Source organism: Perognathus longimembris, chromosome 17 (genome assembly GCF_023159225.1).
Source record: "Perognathus longimembris pacificus isolate PPM17 chromosome 17, ASM2315922v1, whole genome shotgun sequence".
In the NCBI taxonomy this organism is placed as follows: domain Eukaryota; kingdom Metazoa; phylum Chordata; class Mammalia; order Rodentia; family Heteromyidae; genus Perognathus; species Perognathus longimembris.
This window is the reverse complement of record NC_063177.1, coordinates 18,003,996-18,024,018: the sequence shown is the minus strand read 5'-3', so window position 1 is coordinate 18,024,018 and position 20,023 is coordinate 18,003,996. Positions and strand designations below refer to the sequence as shown.

The 20,023-nt window shown below is 46.9% G+C and overlaps 1 long non-coding RNA gene across 2 annotated transcripts; it reads left to right on the top strand.

Moving 5' to 3' along the window:
* The first annotated feature begins 264 nt into the window (after positions 1-264).
* LOC125366054 lies at positions 265-18,447 on the top strand. Of its 2 annotated transcripts, XR_007213776.1 has the most exons (3): positions 265-489; positions 13,064-13,067; positions 18,437-18,447. It is a non-coding gene; the product is annotated as an uncharacterized LOC125366054 (long non-coding RNA). The 2 variants fall into 2 exon arrangements; XR_007213775.1 differs by lacking the exons at positions 13,064-13,067; positions 18,437-18,447 and adding an exon at positions 578-2,039.
* Positions 18,448-20,023: the final 1,576 nt, after the last annotated feature.

Genomic DNA, 20,023 nt, shown 5'->3' with positions numbered 1-20,023 from the left:
CTCACACCTATAATCCTAGCTCCGGTGGCGGAGATCTAAGGACCGTGGTTCAAAGCCATCCAGGGCCAGAAAGTCTGTGAGACTCTTATCTCCAATTAACACCCCCCCCCCAAAAAAAGAAAGCAAAAACAAAACAAAACAAAAACCAGGAGTGGCAGTGTAGCTCAAGTAGTAGGATGCTAGCCTTGGGCAAAGGAAGCTCAGAGACAGCACCTAGGCCCTGAGTTCAAGTCCCAGGACTGGCACCAAAAAATTTTTTTTAAAAGTTGGGTGTCAGTGTTGGTGTCAGACAGGTCTAATGTCCCAGTGCTGTCACCCGTTGTAAGGCGCTCCAGTGAGCAAGCAATGCGTGGACTCGATGCTTTCCCTTCCTTCTTATCTGGTTCCTGCGTCCGCTGGCAGAAAGGAAATGGAGACGTGCCCTTTACAGACAGGGATCCTGTGATTACTGATTGAAACTTCAGTTTCATGCCATTGAACTTTTGTTCAGTTTTGTTTCCTCTTGCTGCCGTCCTCCGTAACAGGGTTGCTGGGCTCAGGAGCAGCAGTATCTTGTTAAAACAGTCAGAACCCAGAGGTCTATGGTCCCAGTAAAGTGTTGCCTCTGAGGGAAGCCATGCTCAGCCTTTGTTTTATACACCTTGATTTTTTGGATCTTAGTAGCGATCCAGAACTTTCCACTTCACTCAAAAAGATAAACATCTATGGAAACAGAAGAACAAAATACCAAATTAGGGGGGGGGGGGGAGTTGGGTTTTTGTTGTGGCTGTTTAGGTTTTGCCATGTATCCCAGGCTGGCCTTGAACTCTCAATCCTGCCCCAGCCTCAAGTAGCTGAGGTTACAAGTGTGTGTCATCTTATTTCTAAGATTGTGCTTTTTATGTTTTCTGGTGACAGTAAAAATGTTTAATGTGTTACTCAGTTCAAGCCGAGATGTCCAGGTGCTGTAGGTTATCCATCCTGGCACTCTCCACGAGGTTACCATTGATAATGCTGAAGGACTCCCTGTAACCTGCACTGCTCACTTTTTGGAGGGTTTTCCCTCCTGAGGCTTTCCTTTCCTGCTCTTCTGTCTGTACCAAAATTCACTTTTGCAGAGAAAGCCTTTTTCCATAGTGCCCAGTACTCGAGTGAAATGTGGAGTTGACTCCTGAGAATGGAGACAGGGGACAAGACAAGAGGAGATACCTTGAGGGTACTTTTTGTACCTGGATCCAAATACTGTTTTCTTAGTTCTTGTATGTTGGGCATGAGTACATCTGAATAGAGTGACTCTGGGTCCCTCTGGAATTGAGACCCTTTGGATTTACATGCCCAGTCATTCATTTTCTGTTTTGCCATTAATGATCTCAACCTGGTGAAAATGACTTCTAGGAACTAGTGTAGCCTTTTTTGTTCCTGATCCCTTATCTTTCATTATTATTTTTTGGAAGTTGAGTTTTCTACTGTTTGTACTATTAAGTTGTTGAGGATAAATGGCCATGTCCACTGTTTCCCTGAGTTTTTGTGGCAAATGTTGGGCCCTCGCACTAACAGTCATGTTCTGTGCTCTCCAAAATGATGCAGAACTTTTCATCATGGTCTTAATATAAACTGGTGGTGTTTAAACCCTTGAGTTTTACAGGGGCAAGGAAAATGATGGGCAAGTGAGTTTTAAAGATATTTATTGAATAAGAAGCAAAGACAGAACTGAGCCACGTCCTAGAAGAGCTTTTTTATTTTCTTTCTTTGTACCCAGCCTAAATTCTGACTTTAAGAACAATTTTTTGTATCCCCCTACTCCATTAGCTCTTGCTTGGGGTGGGATTGACCCCAGTCATGCTTCATGATGACAGAACATGTTTTCTCATGACAAATGCCAATATAGAAATTTAAAAATATTCCTTTCCAAATGCACTTTGTAATTTTTTGCTTTTAAAATGGCATCTTGAAAATTTTATTGTATTTGTACTTAATTTTTGTTCTCATCTAAATGTGCATTTTCTGACTGTATAGAAGAAGCTTTGTTATGTAATTTAATAATAAATATCTAAATGGTGTGCCTGTGGCTGTGTTGAAATGTCTGAACAGTTTGAGAATGGTGATCATGAAACCTTTGGTGTAGATAAGTATTTTTATTGATATTCTAAAACTCTGGATGGCTGGGTGCTGGTGGCTTCATCGTATAATTCTAGCTACTCATGGGACCCAAAAGGTCAGTGTGTGAAGCCAGCCCCGAGGTAGGCAAGTCCATGAGACTGTCTCCAAAGCATCCAGCAGAAAGTTGGGCTGGAAGCATAGCTTGGGTAGTAGAGCACTAACTAAGCAAGCCCTGGATTCAAACACTAGTGCCCACAAAATAAAACGAAACAATAAAATACAGGAAGGAAGGTACTGGAAAACTTTTACCTAATGTCTAAGAAGCGAAGGGGAATCTATGATTATGAAATGTCAGGAGATATCATGGAGTCAAAAATTCAACAAGTAGTGGGCTGGGAATATGGCCTAGTGGTAAAAGTGCTTGCCTCATATACATGAAGCCCTGGGTTCAATTCCCCAGCACCACATATAGAAAAGGCTAGAAGTGGCGCTGTGATTCAGGTGGCAGAGTGCTAGCCTTGAGCCAAAAAGAAGCCAGGGACAGTGCTCAGGCCCTGAATCCAAGGCCCAGGACTGGCAAAAAATAAAAAATAAATAAATAAAAATTCAACAAGTAAGCCAGAAAAACAATCTCTTTCTACTTAAATAATGATGTGTATGTGCACGTGCGCTGGTCCTGAAGTTTGAACTCAATCTGAGTGCTGTCTCTGATGAGTGTTATGAACCACATATAAGTAGTCTAGACACAACCCTGTGAATGTACTGCCAGAACATTGTACTCTTTAAAATTACTAACATAGGCTAGGCACTTAGGAGCCTGGGATCTGAGGATCAGTTTGAAACCAGCCCAAGCAGGAGTCTATATGAAATTTTTCAGTTAACAAAGTGGAGCTATGGCTTAAGGGGAAGAGCGCCAGCCTTTGTCTCTTAATGAGGGCACTAATCCTGTTCATAGAGACGCCATACCCCTGGCTTAATTACCTCTCAATGCCCTCGCTAATGTCATGTTGGGGGTTAGTATTTTTTTTTTTTTTTTGGCAGTCCTGGGGCTTGAACTCAGGGCCTGAGTGCTGTCCCTGGCTTCTTTTTGCTCAAGGCTAGCACTCTACCTCTTGAGCCACAACGCCACTGCTGGTCTTTTCTATATATGTGGTGCTGGGGAATAGAACCCAGTGCTTCACGTGTGCAAGGCAAGCAGTCTTGCCACTAGGCCATGTTCCCAGCCTCGGGGGTTAGTATTTTGACAAGTGAATATTGGAAGGAAAGACACTGATATTCAGCCCATAACACTACCTAAATGGCCCATCCTTTGGGAAGACTCCCTGGCCTGTGCCTTCTCAGATTTCCTTTGTGCTCCTTGGATTCCAGCATAGGACTTAGGCATTCTGTTATATTTACCAGGTGCTTCTTTCTCCCCCACACAACCAAAGTCTGAGCACTTTGAGGGAACAGGCCATTGTAATTCATCTTTATATTCTCCAATACAATAGATGCAATGTATCTTCAGTAAATTTTGAAAGGGGAGAAATGGAATGAATGTGGCCACATGCTCTAGTTCCTGCATTAATCACTGCCTGCCTGGTAATTCAGTAATCCAGCCCTTCAGTTTTCTTTCCCTGCGATCAGTCAGGTAAAACAGGCATCATGGTTCTTATTCTCCACAGCTACTTCAAGACTTTTCTGCTGCCAAAGAAATCTTTGGAAGCAAAGAGTGAGTGCAAAGCAGGACCGCAGTATCGGCTCCTGGGAAATCCCTCTTGTGGAACTCAGACAGCTGCTTGGCAATCTATTGTGACCAAACCATTTCAGTCAGGCCAGACTTGACCCAGTGAAATAAAGCAACTTCATAGTATCTACTATCTGCAAAGTCATAAATAAATATAATCTTCAAGTGACTCACTTCCAAGAATATCTTTTTCTTTTTTTCTTTTTTTTTTTTTGCCAGACCTGGGGCTTGAACTCAGGGCCTGAGCACTGTCCCTGGCTTCTTTTTGCTCAAGACTAGCACTTTACCACTTGAACCACAGCACCACTTCTGACTCTGAAACTACTGCAAGACAGAGTAGGAGAGACACTAGAACTTATAGGCACAGGCATGAACTTCCTAAACAGAGTCCCAGTGGTACACAGCAGATAGGAGAGAGACTCAACAAATGGGACTATATTAAAATAAAAAGGTTCTGCACAGCTAAAGACATTGCTACTAAACTAGAAAGACGGCCAGCCAATTGGGAAAAAATTTACCAGCAGTGCAACAGACAAAGGCCTAATATCCATCATACACAGGGAGCTCAAGAAACTAACCCTTTCAAACCTAATAAACCAATCACTTAATGGGCAAAGGAACTAAGTAGATACTTCTCAGAAGAAATAAAAATGGCAAAGAAACACATGAGGAAATGTTCATCATCCCTGGCCATAAAGGAAATGCAAATAAAAACAACCCTGTGATACCATCTTACCCCAGTCAGAATGGCCTATATTCTGAATTCAGACAACAACAAATGCTGGTGAGGATGTGGAGAAAGAGAAACCCTACTGCACTGCTAGTGGGAATATAAACTAATACAACTCTGAAAACAGTCTGGAGGTTCCTCAAAAGAAACTAAACATAGACATACCCTACAACCCAGACATACTACTCCTAGGCATCTCCCCTAAGCAACAGGAACCAAGATATGACAAGGACACCTGCACTTCCATGTTCATTGCAGCACTGTTCACAGTAGCCAAGATATGGAAACAACCCAGGTGCCCCACTACAGATGAATGGATCCAAAAAATGTGGTACCTACATACAGTGGAATTCTACACTGCCCTTAGAAAGGATAAAACAATGGCATTTGCTGGGAAATGGATGGAACTAGAACAAATCATGTTAAGCGAGATAAACCAAGAACAGAGAGACAAAGGTGTATGGTCTCTCTGATATGCAGGTGTTCAATTTAAAATACAAAGAGATAGAACAAAGTAAACAGGACTCAAGATACCAAAATACAGTAAAAACAAAAGAGGCCAGCTGTGGGAGAAAGGCACCAAATAGCAAGATCCAAGCACCTCTTAGAACCCCAAAGATAAGGAAACAAAAGTCCTCATCTGAAAATGTTCCATTATTTTTAGATGCCTCTATATTTCCTTTCTCATATGTGGGATATACATGAGCACACCCAAGGGAAGCTGGGGGGAGGGCACAGCATGAGTGAGAAAAGGGTGATAATAATAATAAATAATATAGCCGAAGGGATCACAGATACATCGGACATTGATGAAAATAAGTAACTCATGGGTGGGGATGGGAAGGAGGGAATGAGAGAGGAAGAGGGAACAGATGATACTAAACAAAGAGAATGTACATATCACCTGAAATGGAAGAAATGATTTTATTCTTAAAGTTCATAGACTTCATAAGCCATGTAAAGTAGAATGATAATTTTCATCATTATGGTGCTTAAAGTATGTACTGTGAAATATATGTAGTAATTTAAACCCAATTGAGTCTCACAGATTTTCCTGCCTGGGCTGGCTTTGAACCACAATCTTCAGATCTCAGCCTCCTGAGTAGCTAGGATACAGGCGTGATCCACCAGCACCCAGCTTAAATTTTACACATATATATGTATATTTTTCCTGCTCACTCCTTCCTTCCTCCCTGCCCAGAGCTGAGGATTAAACTCGGGGCCTTGCAGTTGTCAGGCAATTGCTCTTACACTGAGCTAAATCCCCAACTCCTTAAATGATATTTTTTAAAGGAGAAATAAGCTGCTTTGAAAACATCCGTATCTTCAAGGCGTGTTTTTTTAATGGATGGACGGAGACTTGTGTTTAGCCAAAAGCACGAGAAACTCCACACTGGTAGGAAATTAGAGCACTGAGCCATTAATTGAGCCGTGAGCATTTTGCATTGTGTTGTCTTCAGTCGTTTATGGTAGTTCACTGTTGGCAACGATGATGGCTGAGCTCCTATAAGACAAGCAGGGCTCAGGATTTATATTTAAGATGACTTTACAGAGAGAACCCAAGAGTGGCTTTCCCAGCTTGCGTTTGACAAAAAGGATGGTTGACCTTCCATCCTCCTCCACCTCCTTTCTGGGATGTAACATAGGTTTGAGATGCTACAGACCCTGAGCAAACACCTCATCCAAGTTCATGTCCTTTTAAGAAAGCAATGGAGAACAAGAACAAGAAATGCTTTCCCTCCTAAAACCTCTTTGTGGTTCTCTTCTGGTCCTGCTCTTTGATTGAAACCATTTATTAGTTCATAAAAATATAAAATGGGCTGGGAATGTAGCTTAGCAGTAGAGTGCTCACCTAGCGTGCATGAAGTCCTGGGTTCAATTCTTCTGCACCACATAAACAGAAAAAGCCGGAAGAAGCCAGGGACAGTGCCCAGGCCCTGAGTCCAAGCCCCAGGACTAGCAGAAAACAAAAAATATAACAAAAATTAAAACTTATCTCCTAGGCTAAGTTTTATCAGATTAGCATTTAACTCTGAGGGAAGAAGTCCTTTATTCTGTGAAAGTATTATGTTGTCATGAATGTCATTGATTAGGGCATTAAGTTAATTTCAGCCAGAGACTCCTATAATTCTTTCCTGAAAATGCTCAGTTTTACTTGCTCAGCATCTACACTTTTTTTGTGGGGGGGGGGGTGGAGGTCCGGGTGTTTGAACCTAGGTCCTGGGCACTGTCCCTGAGCTTTTGTGCTCAAGGCTACCAATTTGAACCACAGTGCTACTTCTGGCTTTTTGGTGGTTACTCAGAGATAAGAGTCTCATGGACCTTCCTGCCTGAGCTGGCTTTGAACTACAATCCTCAGGTCTCAGCTTCCTGAGTAGCTAGAATTATAGGCATGTGCCACCAGTGTCAGGCTAGGGTATTCTTTTTAATGAAACATTCCTTCAGAGTTTATTTAGATTATTTTCTCTAGTAAACTGATATTTTTCTCTTTGGATAAGCGTATTGTAAATGTACCCTCCTTCTTTGTATCTTGTTTTTTCCTTCCTTCCTTCCTTCCTTCCTTCCTTCCTTCCTTCCTTCCTTCCTTCCTTTTTGCCAGTCCTGGGCCTTGAACTCAGGGCCTGAGCACTGTCCCTGGCTTTTTTGCTCAAGGCTAGCACTCTACCTTGAGCCACAGCACTACTTATGACTTTTTCTGTTTATGAGGTGCTGAGGAATCGAACCTAAGGCTTCATGTATGTGAGGCAAGCACTCTACCACTAGGCCATATCCCCAGCCCATTGGTTTTTACTTTCTTCAGAATAAATATTCTTGGCCAGGCCTGATGGTGCATGCCTGAATGCTGGTTACGAAGGAGGCAGAAGCAGGAGGAGAGCCATCTGAAGCTGGCTCAGGCAAATGCTTGAAATGTTATCTGAAAAGTAAAAGCAAAAGAGGATTTGGGGGGCATGACTGGTAGAATGACAACTAATGGGGATCTGAGTTCAAACTAATGAACTGTTTAACAACAACAAACTTTAATGGTTTAGAAGAAACATGTTGGGGGCCAATGAAGAGGGGAAACAAAGGGAGGAAGAGTGAGCAAATGCAGTCATCTTCTATGTATACTATGTAAAAATTGGACTAGGCACCCGGGGCTCCCACCTATAATTCTAGCTACTCAAAAGGCTGAGGTCTAAGAATTCAGGTTTGAAGCTAGCCCATTGGGAAAACTCCCTAAGATGCTTATTTCCAATTGTCTACCAAAAAGCCAGAAGTGGCTCTGTGGCTCAAGTGGTAGAATGCTAGCCTTGAGCAAAAAAAGCCAGAGACAGTGCTTAGGCCCTGAGTTCAAGGCCCAGGACAGACAGAGAGACAGACAGACAGACAGACAGACACACACACACACACACACACACACAGAGAGAGAGAGAGAGAGAGAGAGAGAGATCAACTTTTCTTGTCTAGGAGAGAGAGAGAGAGAGAGAGAGAGAGAGAGAGATCAACTTTTCTTGTCTAGGAGAGAGAGAGAGAGAGAGAGAGAGAGAGAGAGAGAGAGAGAGAGAGAGATCAACTTTTCTTGTCCAGGGTCCATCTGGGTGTTTGTAGAGCTTGAGCATTTGCTAAGTCTTTGTTTTCCCATTTGTAAAATGGAAACCGATCTGTTGGAAATGAGCTATCCCGAGACTCACACGAGAGGTGTGAGAAGACGTAGGTGCGCCCTAGATGGTCTGTAAATGTCAGCTGCGTGTGGATCTGCTAACAGAAGCCGGACTTCTGAGTGGACAGTGATGCCTGTGATTTCCCTCTGGCGAGGTGGCATGGAGAAGGAGACGTCTTCTACTGTGGCTCTGCCTGTTTCCCTCCACCAGCTGTTACCTGTCGTGGGATGACTTTTCCCTGTCTGCTGCTTCGATCACACGCCCAGCCATGTCCTCATCCGGGGGTTTTCTTCCTGTCTCCATTCCTGAAGCCCCCTTCCAGCCGAGAGGAACTCCAGGGAGTTAGTTTTCCTTCCCTTCAGGCTCGTTGTCCTCCAGAGACTCCACCTCTGGTGCTCAGCTTCCCTGGAATCTGCCCTTGAGAGATGCCACTGAACATGGGAGGCACCCAGGGGCTCCCGGGGCCTGGCCTGCTGCGTCATGGGCTCCTGGGGGACACTCCTTGCATGGGAGAGACCGCACCCTTGATGTAAGTGTGCAGCCTCCAGGCCCCCTGTCAGTCCAGGACTGAGCCAGAAGAAACTTTTAGGAGCAGACTCCCCGGATGTGACAGGAATCTAGAGATGAGAACCCCAAGTCTTCCTGTGAAAACTGGGGAGGCTGCTCAGTAGTACAGCATAGGTTTAGCAGGCACAGCCCAGAGTTCATTCGCTGGCACCAAAAAATTAAAAATAAGAAAAAAAATGAATGAAATCCTGATGGTTTGGGCTGTGGAGTAAAATCTCGGGTATAGTTCTGGCTGTGTCAGTGCTGAAAGCTAACTGTAGTTCTGCCTGGGATGGCAGAAGATAAGAGGCTAGCTGTAGAGGGTTGAAACACCTGCGAATTATTTTCTCTATTCAATTGATAGTTCTTTGGATAAGTGTATTGTAAATGCACCCTCCCTCTTAGTAGCTTGTCAGAGGCTCTTGATGTCGGGAGATGGAAAATTGTAGTCACCTCAAACACTGTAGTTTTAGAAGAATAAAGGGCAAAAGATCCAGCTATTGATGGCTCACAGCTGTAATCCTAGCTCCTCAGGAGGCTGAGATTTGAGGATCATGGTTCAAAGCCAACCCAGGTAGAAAAGTCTATGTGACTCTTATCCCCAATTAACCAGCAAAAAGCCAAAAGTAGATCTGTGGCTCAAGTGGTAAAGCACTAGCTCTGAGCAAAAACGTTAAACAACAGCATTCAAGCCTTAGTACCAGAAAAAAAAGGGGAGGATGAGCAAGTAAAATAATACTTAGTTGGAATGAAGTGATGAATATATATAATTGGTGAACCATTACCAACAACCTTAACCGCATTTTCACAATTTCCTAAAATATGTTTTAAAATCACAGAGCTTTTCCATTCCGATGGATAATGGCAAGTCCATATTAGGCCAATCAGATATGGAGAGTCCTAGCTTCTTACGCTGAACAGGAACAAAGGGTCACCCCATCATAACCTCCCCTGAGACCTTTGTCTCAGTTAGTTAGTCTGCTAGCTAGACCTTTCGGTTGAATTCAGTCTTGTGAAATCCGTTTTGTCCTTGGCATAGACATCTTTAGTCAGAGACATATCCAAGTGCAAAGGGCATCTAGGCTACTGAGATGAGCTTCACAGCTTCTGCTTAACTGAAAAAAAAACCTTAAAATATAAGCTGTATTTCTGATTTGATAAATTCTTCTGAAAGATAAGACTTTTTTTTTTTTTTTTTTTTGCCAGTCCAGGGCTTGAACTCAGGGTCTGAGCACTGTCCCTGGCTTCTTTTTGTTCAAGGCTAGCACTCTGCCACTTGAGCCACGGTGCCCACTGCCAGCTTTTTCTGTGTATGTGGTGCTGAGGAATCAAACCCAGGGCTTCATGGATGCTAGAGGAGCACTCTACCACTAAGCCACATTCCCAGCCCTAAGATAAGGCTCTTGCTAGATGCCGGTGACTCATGCCTGCAATCCTAGCTACTCAAGAGGCTGAGATCTAAGAATAGTGGGTATGAAGCCAACCTAGGCAGGGAAATCTGTGAGATTCTTATCGCCAATTAAACACACACACACACACACACACACACACACACTCAGAGCCAGAAGTGGGGCTGTGACTCAAGTGGTGGAGTGGCAGCCTTGAGCAGAAAAAGCTCAACACCCAGGCCCTGAGTTCAAGCACCAGTATTACTTCTGCAGTTCCCACTCTAACTCTACTGCTGGCTGTGAGATCTAGGGCAAGTTCAGACCTCTAATCCCTGTACAAACAACCCCAGGAGATTTTTAAGAATAGAGTCCTACATGGGATGGCTTTTATGAGGGAGCCCTTCCTTTCCCCTCACTGTGCCTTCTCAGTGGTACCCCTGGGTAAGTGTGTGCCTCTTAACATGACTTTTACAGACTCTGTCTTCTCTGTGCTCTCCCCATCTTCCCTAAGCCTGTGCCCAGAACTTCCCTCAGCCCAACCCCACTCCCCAACATGAAGAGCATAGCAAGATCTCAGCTACAGAAGTCAGTCCACACAATAGTAGGAGCCAGGTGATCCTCCAACACCCACAAACATGCACTGCAACATCCACTCTGTCAGGACTCTCCTGAGCCCATGACATTCAGTGTGAACAGACAACGGTCCCTGTCCTCACAGGACTTGGGGTTGCAACAGGGCAGAAACAAGTAGTAAACAAGCCAACAAATCCACAAAAGGACTTCTGGCCTGGTGTGGTGGTGCAGCCTTATAATCCCAGCACCCAGGAGGCTGAGACAGGAGGACTGAGAGTTTGAGGCTAGACTGAATTACAAAGCAAGACTCTGCCTCAGCAAAAGAAAAGAAATGAGATGGCACCACTCTGTGAGAAAGAGGGGCGAGACAGTGGGTGTGTGGAAATATCCCCCTTCGGTGCTTTTGGCATATTCCAAGTGTGCCAGAATGAGGTTGGATTCATGATGTAATGAGAATGAAATTAAGGAAGAAACAACCAAACTAAAACCTCCCTGGCCCTGGAGAAGATCCTGATGAGGAAGAAGGCCTGCACCCAGGCAGTAAGTGTGGCTGTGGGGGAGGAGAGAAGGGGACTACACAGAGATTGTGTGCCCCCCCCCCAGTTCCTCCCCAGTCCCCTCTGCCCTGTTGTCATCACGTTGCTCTTATAATTAAGCCCCGTGTTCTCCTCGCCTGGGATGCGTGTTTACCTCCTGCCTGTTTAACCAGCCCACAAGCAGCTCCCATAGGCTGTGATCAAAACATGAGTTCACTGGACTTGGTTCCCTGGGGATGGTGGCCTGGCCCTGCCTGGAACTGTGTGTTCCCTTCTCCAGGGGATTTCCTGAGACCCTAGAGTGTGTCCCACAGTCAGAAAGAGCCTGGCCTGGGGCCTCCCAAAGGCCCCCCCACACACACCAGAGGATGAATTTGAAGTGATCTAAGGGGTTGAATTTAGAGGAAAAGCAAATCATAGCAGCCCAATCCACATTCGAGGCTTTCCCCACCCAGCACCCTCAGGTGGCTCTGCAAGTGGGAAAGGTCCCCTACTTCCCAACGGCCTGTGGCTGGGTCCCAGGAGGGTGGGATTGCAGCTCAGGCAGACTGCAGGATGGGCCAAGGGGAGGCTGGAGACAGACACATCCCAGAGCGAGGTGAGGACCCAGAGCCAGAATGCAATGCAAAGCAAAGGAGGTTGGGGCGGGGGGGGGGGGGGGGAGACAGGAGGGGGGAGTGAGCTCAAGCCCTGGTGGCTCCCTGGAGGTGAGGCAGAGAGTGGGGACTTTTCTGCATTCCTACTTGTCAGGCCAAGCAAGAAGACCAGCTCCTGGGGCTCCCAGCCCCTTGGAGGGCTGGCTCGGCACCCGAGCTGTGCCCATGATGCACTGCAGCCAGGAAGGCTGGCACAGCTGAAGGAGGCAGCTTAAAGGAAACGGAAGGAGCTTGCATCTTAAAAGCTTTGCCACGTCCAGCATCATGCAACAAGCACTTAGCTGAGCCCTTTTATTATAAAGTGACTGTGGCTGTATGTGCAAAACAAATCCCTTTTTAAAAGCCTGGAGGATAAATGCTCAGATATCCACATTGATTGTTTCAGCTAATGGATTATGGGGAATAACTTTTTTCCTTCCCCTCTACATTCATATTTTTAATTAAATTATGAATTATAAAAATAATACAGGAATAAAGACGTGATGGAAGTTTCTGATGATAGGAGGAGATGGAATAAAACCCAAAGACTGCCCAGCCCTGTGACTTCTGTTAGCAATTTGGTGTGTATAACATGCCTTGTTCTGAAATTCTTGTTTCATTTTGTTTTGGTGCTGGACTGGAACTCAGGGTCTCACATATGCTAGGCAAGCACTCTGCCACTCACTACATGCCCAGTTTGCCCCTGTGAGCTCCTCCCCTGCTTTTGTAAGGCTGAAGACGAACCTCCATGACCCTGGGCACAGGAAGTTCCTGTGAAGCAGAATTAGATTCCTGAGCAGTCTGGGAGACAGGCTGAGGGTTGCACCATGAGACAGCAGCCTCTGAGACATTGGGCCTTGTGCCACAGTCCCCTTGCTTCCTGCCCAAGATGACTAGGGTCTCCTCTCACCTAGAAACTTCCCTCTCTGGCAGGCAAATAGGCAAAAGGGGATGGATCTTTGTTACAATTTCTATGAGGAACCTAGAGTTCAAAACAAACTGAGAAGCTTCTTAGAAGAACATTCTCCAGTGGAAAAAACTGTCAGAAGACATCAAAGGCATGGGCCAACCCAGAGGCAAGAATGAATGACACACAGCCCCCCAACTATTCAGTCTCCCAGCCTGACCTTTGACCCGGTAGGAAGAAGGAGGTGTCTGGCTGAGACCTCTGGTAGCTTGATACTCTCCAGAGCCATGGAGAAAGTCAAGGCCAGTCATTCCCAGGGGGTCCCAACATTCAAGTATGCTCCTAGCCCTTGGCCCAGGCTTCCTTGTCTCATTCTGTTGAGTGAGCATCTTCCCACTTCCAGCTCCTGCAGTTGCCATGGTGAGAGCTCTGGGTTCTCACTGGCCCAGGAAGACATGAATCCCAGGCATTAACCAAGAGCTGCCTAGAAGAACCTTCCTTATCCCTGCTTCGTAATTACAGAGAGAGCAAAACCGGACTTGAGAACAGCCAGCTATGGAAGCCGAGACAAGTCAAACAGTTACGGTTTGTCTGTCTTACACAGCCCTTGGAAACGATGTTTACAAGGGGTTTCAAATAACCTGGGGGGAATGCTTGGGTCAACAAATCTGAAGTCGATTTAGAAGAAAATGTTCCTCAAAGAAAGAACTTGGGCTGGGCACTGCACACTTGTAATCTTAGCTATATATGAGATCAAATTTCTGAAAGCTAGACAGTATCTGAAAAACAAACTAAAAGGGCTGGAAAGCACTCAAGTGCAAGGCCTTGAGTTCAATCCCCCGTTGGGGGTGAGGGGTGGGGCTGACATCTGGTTAAATTAGGAGATACTGAGTGTCTACTCTGCTTTGGAGATTCATGGTACACACTTGAGCCTAATAAAGGCACAGGAGAGTCTTCCTGTCAAGCCACTGTATTTAGCTTGATTTCCTTCAGCATTTTTCTGACCTGTTGGATGATAGCCTTTCTTCCCCAGTCACAGGCTGTGGCGGGTCACCACACCTTGTCCCTGTTGAGGTGATCACTGAGGATCCAATAGATGGCTGGCTCCCGTCCCTTCTTCCTTGTAAACCAAGCTACACGTCCTCACCTTCTCTTTCTATCCCCAGATCCTCTCATGGCTCGGCAAGGGGGGATTTTTCCAGAAGAGCCTGCAGGGCTGGATTGAGTTCTGCCACCTGGGAGAATCAAGACAAAGAAGCAATGAAATCTGATTATACAGAGAAATAACATTTCTTGCACACCAGAGTTTGGTCTGGGAGATATATACTATGGGAACCTACAGAACAGGACTGAGTCCAAGTCAGGCACAGTGACTCAAGCTGTCAGCTATGTAGAAGGCAGAGATCATGAGGACCATGGGTCAAGTCGCAGCTGGGCATACAAATTCATGAGACACCACCATTTCAGCCATGACTGGTACCATGTCTTGGCCCTCGTATCTCAGCTACATGGTGGACACAGTGGCTCGGCCTGTCATTCCAGTGACACAAGGAAACACAAATAGATGGAACCTAGCCCAAGCTGGCTCCAGCACGAAGTGAGACCCTACCAAGAAAACAGGGGACTGGGGCTGGGAATGCAGCCTAGTGGTAGAGTGCTTGCCTAGCCATAAAGCCCTGGGTTCCATTCCTCAGCACCACATAAACAGAAAAGGCCAGATTTGGTGCTGTGGCTCAAGTGGTAGAGTGCTAGCCTTGAGCAAAAAAAGAAGCTTGGGGATAATGCCTAGGCTCTGAGTTCAAGCCCCAGGACTGGCAAAAAAGAAAAAAAAAAAGGGACTGGAAGAATGGTTTGGGTGCTTGAGAGCCTGCCTTGCAGGTAAGAGGCCCTGAGTTCAATCCCCAGTGCTGGGGATGGGAGTAGGGGAAGCACCGGGGGCTCACGCCTGTAATTCCAACTACTCAGGAGGCTGAGATCTGAGGATTGCACCTTGAAGCCAGCCTTGGCAAGAAAGTATATGAGACTATTATCTCCAATTAATGAGACAACAGCCAGAAGAGGAGCCATGACTCAGTGATACAACATCATCCATGAGTAAAGGAAAATAAAAAGACAGTGTCCAGGCCTAAGTTCAAGACTCAATACTGACTTGGAAGGAAGGAAAGAAGAAAGAAAGGAAGGAAGGAAGGAAGGAAGGAAGGAAGAAAGAAAGAAAGGAAGGAAGGAAACTGAGTACAAGCGTCCTCAATGCATTGGGACTAAGGGCTGAATTTGGTGGACAGACAGACAGACTCCAACACCTGCAATCTCCCTTCAATTGCCTACAGTTCTGTGGACTGTATTTAGGAAAAGTCTGATCTGAGAGGGGGAAACCACTGTCCAGTCTCTATCCCGGCTCCTCCTTGCTGCCTAACACAGAGAGGCTCGGAGTTCTGACCAGTGCATGGAACCCTGGCCCGTCTAGCAACTTCTGCTTCCCAAGACCTTGGCTACAATGAAAGAAGCCAGAATTGATTGCAAGGAGTGTTGACAAGTGTGGCATAGGCCTGCTGAGCACTGGATACGGGTGAGAGGATCACCTCTACTTGCCATTCAGGACGTGCAGAGGATGTAACAGCCCCATCCTGGGTCCAATTTGTTGCAATGCCAAACCTGAAGGAGCACTCCAGGGCTCAGTGGACAGACAAGAAGCCTGAGATTCTCTTAGAAGCCCATTAAGCAAAGAGGCGTAAACACTGAGAGCAGGGCTGGGAGGAGCCGGGATGCCTCTGGTTTGCAAATCTTGGTACTTCCTTGTCCTCATGAATTATGCACACCCACGGCCAGGCAGCTGATCAATAATGCAGGAGGCAGGAGCCTAGGCATGGCCCAGCTTCCAGCTGACCTGCTCCACTGCCAGCTCTGGGGAGAGACAGCAGCCCCCACTCTAAGTCAGGAGCATGGGGGAGGGGGTCTTGGGCCCTGAGATTGTGCCTGGGGCCTCTGAGACCCTGCTGTCCTGGGTGGGCACAGGTTAGATGCTCAGGCTGTGGGCATCCCTACCTCTTACACTTTGTAATTTCCATACTTTCTCTGTCTACTGGGCTTGAAGTCTGGGCCTGGGCACTATCCCTTAGCTTGTTTGTTTGTTTTTCTCACAACTAGCTCTCTACCACTTGAGCCACAGCTCCATTTCTGGCTTTGTGCTGGTTAATTGGAGATAAGTCTCATAGACTTCCCTGCCCAGGCTGTCTTCATACTTTGATCCTCACATCTCAGCCTCCTGAGTAGCTAGGATTGCAGCAGGCCAGAGCCACAAGTGTGCCAGACTTTGGGGACCCCTTCTGAGATCTGCACAAAGGAACCCTATGGGAGTTGGTGGGTCGCAGGAGTAGGAATTCCAGGCCAGTGTGGGGCCTTCCTTTGCCCTCCTGGAGGCTGAGTGGGAACTCAGGACAAGCCCCGGTGTTCATTATGATTGTGAGTGGAAATTTCCATCCAAGCAACTCTCAGACACCTGCCTGGCTTTCCTCTGTCTCTGAGCAGCTTCTAGAAGGCCCACCTTCCCTCAGGAATTGAGGCATTCCTACCCCCCACCCCCACCCCAGCCTCTCACTCTCACACTCTGGGTCTTATCATCTCTGGAAGTCCCCTTAGAATGTGGGGTGCAGGCCTCTGCTGCTTGGAGACTCCCCAGACTGATCAGAGGGACTCTCTAGTCCTCTTTGCTTCTAAAGCAAGCAAGATGGCTGATAATAATAAAGCCAGGGAGGATGAAAGGAAGGCAAAGAGAAAGAAGGAGAGAGAGAAGAGCACCCATGGGAGAAGGTAAGGCCTGAAAGTCCCTCACCATGCCACTGCAGCAGGGCTGGCCCTCTCCTGAGGAACAAGACTGACAAGTCCCACCTCACCCTGACACCGCCCCCTCCCCCCCCCCCCCCCGCAGCCCTGTGCCATAGGGGAAATTGACATCTTGTTTGCAGGTGAGGAACTGGAGGCCTTTGGTCCAGTGGCACCGGCCTTTGTCATTTGTGAGGAGTTCCCACCTTGCCTTAGAGATTCCACAATGCAAGTCCTCCCTCCAGCCTCCATTTTGGTTTCTGAAATGGGGTTATAAGCATGGCCAAATATGCCAAGGAAACTCAGATCCAGAGCCAGGCAGTAAAGCTGGTCACTGCTGAGGTGCGTGTGCTTACGATTGCCTGGTTGTAGTGGGGTCCGAGGCGGGGCCCGTGGGGGGCGGGGGGGAGGTCCCACAACCCTCCAAGAGTCCACTACTCAAAGACAGCCTCAAGTAAAAAGATGAATTTATTGGGGAAGTTCCGGATGGACCAGTCCCAGGTTTCAGAAAAACATATAACACAAAACAGGACAGCGGCACAGAGACTTACTTCCGGAAGATTTCTAAGTAGCAACAAACCAATTCAGCTCCAATGGAGAGCTGACTTGGGACACCAGGGGGACAAGACATGTGGCATGGTATAGTGGTCCCTGAGCTGTCCTGCCCCTAAATAGGGTCAGGCCAGGGGGCTGGGTCACAGGGAGCTCCCAGTCCCAAGCACTTGACAGACAGGTTCAGTAACATATAGGCCATATGCTGGCCCCTGTCTCTTGGGATTCAGGAACTCCCATTACCTGGGGATGGGGCTTCACTTCCTGTAGGAATCCAGGCACGCCCATCAAGAATTGGCCCGTGGATTGTGTGGGGGGGTGGCGTGGAGAGGGGCATTATTGTTTACAGGGAGAGGGAATCTTTCCCGGCTTCTGAGCAGATGGGAAGGGGCCCTCAACTCTGAAGCTCAAGGGCTGGGGAGATAGTGGAGATGGAGTCAGCTTCTGCCCTCGTTCGCTGGCCAGATCTGACCTCCATATTACACTGGTAACACCAGCCAGGGGACATTTGATCTTCATGTGGACCCCTGAAGATGCTTCAAAGGCCTTTGAAAAGACCCCTGCAACACAACCCAGAGGCCAAAGGCTGCAGAGCAATGTGATGAGGGTCACAGTGCATAAATGTTGCTTACATGGCCAGTCCCCATGGGAGATCTCTGGGCTTGCCTTTTTTTTTTTTTGGCCTAAGATCAGGACTTGAATTCAGTACCAGAGGTTTCTACACATTGGCCAGTGCTCTCTACCAACTGAGCCACACCTCCAACCCTGTTCTCTGGGCTTCCTAAGGCCTGGCAAGGCTTCTTTTTTTTTTTTTTTTTTTTTACAGTTGTACAAAGATATTTTAATTCAGCATGGCAATTTATGAATACACTATATCTTGCCACCCCTCCCATCAGCCCCTCCCCCAACTCAGTAAATACTTAATTCATTAAGATGCCATCCCAGAGAATCAGGCTCTGGAGGACTGCCCATGCATGCCCTCTCCTGGAACTCACAACTTGGTGGAAGAGTTTAATCCAGAAGGGATTTAAAAAATAAAATACAAAGCCCAATCAACCAGCAGAATGCCAGAAGTGGAGTTGTGGTTCAAGTGGTAGAGAGCTAGCACTGAACAAAAAAAGCTCAGGGACAGCACTAAGGCCCTGAATTCAAGCCCCAGGACCAGCATACATATAAAACCCTCCCACAAAAAAACACCTTTCATATATATACATATATATATATGAATGTGTGTATATGTGTGTGTGTGTGTGTGTGTGTGTATATATATATATATATATATATATATATAATTTATTTGTCAGTCCTGGGCTTTGGACTCAGGGCCTGAGCACTGTCCCTGGCTTCTTTTTGCTCAAGGCCAACACTCTGCCACTTGAGCCACAGCACCACTTCTGGCCATTTTCTGTATATGTGGTGCTGGGGAATTGAACCCAGGGCTTCATGTATATGAGGCAAGCACTCTTGCCACTAGGCCATATCCCCAGCCCAGTGAGACTCTTATCTCCAATTAACCCTGGCAAGGCTTCTGACTCTAGAAGGACATGCTTGGCTATGTACTAGGCACTGGGCTCCTTGCTTTGAAGCAATTCATCCAGGTCTGGCTGGATGAATTTTACTCCCAGTGATAGTGACTGAAGGATTCTTCTTACTGGCTACCCCCAACCTCCAGGGACACAGGCCCCACTTGCTACTACCCTCTCCTTCCCAAAGTCCACTTCTCCTCACACCACAGCCTTCCCTTCCTCTGTAGAGCTGTCCTTTAGGTCGAGGTCATGTGACTCAGGAAAGCTTTTTTTATCTTCGAGTCCCCAGAGTCCTGTACAAGGCCTGGCACATAGTAGGTGTTTAAAGTGTGTGAGAAGAAAAAGAGGGGCCCAGCCTTAACCACTCCTTCCCCTCCTTCCTGCTCATAGATGCCTTGCCAGACCTCCATGAGTCTCCACTCCTACTAGCCGGTGACCTGTCTCCCCCATCTCTGTAAATCTGCTGCCATCTGGGCTCACATAAGGCATACCTGGAGTGGAAGTGAACCAGAGAGGAGACAATGTGTTCATGGTTACTTCCTGATTTTTTTTTTTTTTTTTGTCCATTGTGGGGCTTGAACTCTGGGCTGAGGTCCTGTCCCTGAGCTCTTCAGCTGAAGGCTAGCCCTCTATGACTTGAGCCACAGCACCACTTCCGGTTTTCTGTGGTTAACTGGAAATAAGAGTCTCACTGAGTTTTCTGCCTGGGCTGGCTTTGAACCATGATCCTCAGATCTCAGCCTCCTGAGTACTTCCTGATTCTTCAAGGTGACTTTGGTGAAGCCGTCAGTCTTGACTAGCCCAGTAATACGCCACTTACTCCTCCATAGGAAGCAAAGCCACACCCATGCAGGCCCAATCAGGTACCACAGTGTGGGGTGTACGTGGGGACACTTAGGCAGTTAATTCTCTCTCTCTCTCTCTCTCTCACAGACACACACACACACACACACACACGTGTTGGAGGGTGTACCACAGTGCCTGTTTGTGCAGATGAGGGGAGACAGGTGAGAGCCAGAACTCAGGCCTGCACAGCCCCTTAGCCAGTGAATTCTTTGGTCTCAGCCCTGGGTTTTGCCTCAGTGGAGGGAGATGGGTTGATGGGCATCCCACAGCCACAGATAGTGTGAGCTGTAGACTTTACATAGACTATTTCATTGGATAATAACTCTTTCAGACTTGATGAGTCATGGAGAGGTTAAGGAGCCTCCCCAAGGGGGCTCAGCTAACTAGAAGCCAGGTGGGATTTGAACCCAAGTGGACCAGCTCCAGCCCCATAGCCTGATCCACTCAGCTCTATCACTCAGGTCCTGAGACCTCCCTCCCTTCTCCCTCTCTGCATCCTTCTCCCTCTGCTCCACCTAC